The sequence below is a fragment of the Nematolebias whitei genome, chromosome 16 (assembly GCF_014905685.2).
Source record: "Nematolebias whitei isolate Nwh7 chromosome 16, NemWhi1, whole genome shotgun sequence".
Taxonomy (NCBI): domain Eukaryota; kingdom Metazoa; phylum Chordata; class Actinopteri; order Cyprinodontiformes; family Rivulidae; genus Nematolebias; species Nematolebias whitei.
Genome location: NC_056513.1, coordinates 2,341,556 through 2,346,120, shown reverse-complemented (window position 1 = coordinate 2,346,120; position 4,565 = coordinate 2,341,556).

The window sequence follows — 4,565 nt, the reverse complement described above, 5'->3', positions numbered from 1 at the left end:
TCCTCCTCGAACTCGATGGTGGACACTCCGGGTTAGGGAGGCTGGCAAGATGAAGAAGGAGGTCCTTGTTGGCTGGTGGGACTCTGGAGGCAGCTGAGGAGCACCGGAGGGCCAAGTGGTCCGCAGCCTTGGCTGTTGCTGAGGCAAAAGCTCGGATGTGGGAGGAGTTCAGTGAGACCTTGGATAGAAACTCTCTGTCGGCTCAGAAGAGATTCTGTCAAAGCATCAGGCGGCTGAGGAAGAGGAGCAGCTCTTTACTAACGTGTTCAGTGAAGGTGGAGTGCTGCTGACCTCAACCAGTGATTTTGTTGGGAAGTGGAAGGAATACTTCTCGGACCTTCTCAATCCCACCAGCACGTCTTCCGTGGAGGAAGCCGAGTCTGGGAGAGAACTTCAGGGTTGATCTGTCCATACCGTGGCCGAGGTCGTTAAAAACTCTTCTTCATTAATGTGTTTAACCACCACAATATTTTCTTTTTGCGTGTGTAATTTCCAATATTTACTTTTCAATAAGTCACTGAGTTCGTGCCTACCTCAGAATTAGACAACAAAGCAACACCTGAGTTTTGTGGCTGTCTTGGCACAGGTCAAAGGTCAGCTGCAAGTGCACGCTTTTCTAAAAAAAAGATGGAAACATTAGTGCGTCATTCGTTATTGCATCATTATGACATAAAACTGGTGTCAGATGAGGCGGATGATGAAGAAGATGAGGTTCTTCCAAAACATTTCAAATCACACCAACAATTAGACTAAACTAAAATGACTAAATTTGTCAATTTCTATGGATTAAATTATGGATTATTTAGTCATCGGAGCGATTTCATCACATCTTTGTTGCCTTAAAACTAAATCTGAGAGTTTTTTAAAGTTTTCTTTATTACTCTGACTTTACACGTCATCGTCTGCTGAACTTTGGAAAAGACCTGGCAGTTCATCTCGACAGTCATCGCCTGTGGTGGAAAGTAAAAAGTACTTGAGAAGCATCGGACAGATGTTTGACGTTTTAGGAGCTGATTATTTTCACACAATGACCCCTTCTTAATGTGCATAAAGTATAAATTACTTGTCTCCAGTGTTAATGAATCATTTCTACTTCAACAAATAATGCATTTATCATTTTCAAGAGCTGGTACTGCGTCAACCCCCGTTCTGTGAAGACTGGTGTGCTGGGAAACGTACGTTAAACAGAAAGCAGTAAATGGAAAGTCTCTAACGTTTTGTTTGTTTGTTTGTTTGTGCACTTTAGAACATAGAAATATATCAGATGTTGAAACTAATGAGTTGTCCCTGGTTGTTGTTTTGTTTTTGTTTTTTTTTGGGGGGGGGGGGTATATTTTATGGCAGCAGCACATGTAAAACGTGATGGGGCAGTGTCACTGTGAAGCATCCCCCTCTTCCTTTAAAGAAAGCAGCTGCTGGAGGAACCGTTCGTTTCATTCCTGGTTAGAATTCCAGCAGAACCAGTCCTGGGTCTCCTTTGCTGGACGTGTTGTCCAGTATCTAGACAACTTGCTGGACTCAGACGTGTGAGCCGCTCCTGTCGTGTGCACTCATCAGAAAAGCAGGCCTTTGAACTGCGTGATGATAACTGGGGGGTTCTGGGTTAGGTCTCGTCTTCTCTGTGTCCTCATGCTTCATGTCCCTCAGTGTTCCTCCTCCTGGTGGTTCAGCTCCTGTCTCACCTGTGTCTAATCACCCCAGGTGTTTGTCATCCTGTCTCGTCAGTCTCCATTTATTCCGTGTCTCTGTGTCCCCTCATTTGTCCGTGGATTGTCCTCATGTTCTGTTCCTCTGTCATCTCCCTAAAAGTCAGTTTTTGCTGCTTTTGTTTTGTAAAAATTTATTTGAATTACGTATTTGTACCTGGAAGTCTCGTGTATTCTGCCTGCACGTGGGTTCAACACTTAAAATCACGAAGCAGAAAACACTGCCCAGCGGGACCAGGAGCAAAGAGAGAGAGAGAGGAGGCGAAGTCCGTCACCCGGTGGGACAGTTTCTGGAAGAATCCAGACCTGCCCCGAGACGAAGACGCTGCAGCCGGGAGGTTGAGATTCTCCCACCCCCTCTCTTGGTGGAGGAAGAGGAGGAGATCTCAGTTCAGGGTTTGGCTTTCAGGCTTGTTTACTCCTATCCACCGTCTCACTCCTCTCCAGCACCTCATTACCCTCTGCGCCCCCGCTTACCTTCTGAGTTTCCCAGTTGTCATCCAGGGGAGGAGGGCAACCCACTGCTCCTCCTCGTCTTCCCCCTCATCTGTGCCATAGAAGGGACCGACGTCGGAACTGGATCGGATACGCCGAACTCGAGCCCCTCCCTCCAGCCCCTCCCTCCACCCTAGAGCAGTCAGCCATGACGCTCCATGTTCCTGTGTGTCCATGTGCGTCGGTAAGGACGACCCTTTTCCTCTGAGCCTTTCCGTGGATGTCGGGAATAATAAATATGAATAAATAAAGTGCTATGTGTTGTCATCACTGTGTGTTCCCAAACAAAGATGAAATTAGTTCTCTGCATTTAACCCATCGCACCTGGGATACACCCAGATGGAGCAGTGGGCAGCTATGCAAGTGCCCGGGGAGCAAGTTGGGATTGGGTGTCCTGCCCAGAGACACCATGAGATGTGCAATGACCGGGGATCGAACCCAGGACCTTTGGGTCCCGAGTCGGCTGCCCTGCCCCTACACCATCTCGGCCCATGATGACCCTTTTCCTCCATGCCTCTTGGTGGGTGTCGGGGGCAACAGCCTCCGTTCTGCATCTCCTGGGGTCATACCCTGCAGCAGTCCTGCCGTCCTCGCCTCCTGTGGGTCCCAAGCCTCCTGCTTATCTGCTGGTTCCATCTCCAGCCACAGATCCCTCGACGAACTTGCTGCTGCCTGCAGCTCTCATCATTGGTATCCATGGAAACAGCCGGTCCAGCGGTCTCTTCACCAGCAGCCACAGTCTCCCCAGTGGTTTCTTCACCTCTCATCAGCCAGAGTCGGAGAGGTTCCAGGTGGACGCCAGTCATGTCCAAGACGGTCTCCTGGCCGCCCGCCCGCCAGAACGCTTGCCTTATTAGTTTTGTGTCAGTGGGTCACACGATGTGAAAGCTATTGAAAGAAAACCATGAATATTAAACAAAAAATATATGTAAAAATAGAAAATGCAGTAAAATCAGATAAAAAATGTGTGTGTCATCTGCCCCTAGTAATTTAACATTAGTTTTGTGTCAGTGGGTCACATGACGTGAAAGCTATGGAAAGAAAACCATAGATTTTGAACAGATTTTTATTTTTTTAATATAAAAATGCTTTAAAATCAGATAATGCCTGTGTCTCATCTGTCCCTTCTAGCAGAGGGATTTACATTAGTTTTGTCAGTGGGTTACATTACGTGAAAGCTATGGAAAGAAAACTATAAATATTGAACAAAAACATTATGTAAAAATAGAAACTGCGTTAAAATCAGATGAAAATGTGTGTGCGTCATCTGTCCCTAGTAATTTAACATTAGTTTTGTGTCGGGGATCGCTTGATGTGAAAGCTGTTCATTTTGTTTTTCATCAGATTTTGTTGTGGTAATTTGTTGACGGTCCCTAAGTGAACCGGGCAGAGTAAGCGCAGCTGCCCGAGCTCAGGCTGCCTGCATCGGACTGAACGAGAGGAAGACACCGCTGGATCCTGGAGCCCAAATATTTATTATCCAACCTAAAACCCCGTCACGGTGAAGGGTTCCTAATAAACTTATAACTTTCAAAGATTTAACGGCAGCAACGAGCGGTCAGAGGGAAAGGGGGCGGAGCCAAGAGTTCAAATTGAAAGTGAAAGTGTGAACTGAGTTTTTCCAACTTTTTCCTAATAATCACGATGACTTGAGGTTATCGACAGCTGAAAGGTGACCGCACGTGCACCAGCCAGCCGACACTCCTCCGCGTGCCATGCCACGGTTATAGCTCGTCTCCTCCAAACGCGCCTGTCCCGTCACAAACCGAGCGTGGCGCGTGATGGGCTCACTTTCAACAAAGTTCCGTCACGGAGACACGCAGAGACAAGAGGACAGGTGTCTTACCGCTCCGTGGGCTCGTGGGCAGGTGAGTCTGCGCACGACGCGCTGGAGCGCCGTCATGGTGGATCAGCGGGTTGTCTTGTACCCGCAGCGCGGCGGCAGGTCCGCGTCACATTTTTGCATTTCTTTTGGGACAACGCAGCCAGAGCCTGTCATTTAAATCCAGTCTTGATAAGACCCACGGGCGCGCGCGTGTGTGCACGTGAAACGTCCAAACACCGACTCTCTCACTAAACTCGCATACGCCCCACAGGCACTCCTCCTCTGCACCACCTGGCTCAGCTTCCGACTTGCTATAGGAATAGAACTGCTTACACGCACACCTGGAACGAGTTGTAAAGATTTTGTTACTTTAAAGAAAAACGTGAATTTGTTGTGAAAACAGTTTATTTCTGCAGCTCCAACACGAACATTCACTCAAACAACACAACCAGAGGAAGTTCCGTCTCTGAGGAGGTTTGATGAGTCTTCATCCCTCCTGGAGACTGAAGAAGATTCAACAAACCTGCTGAGCGAGAACA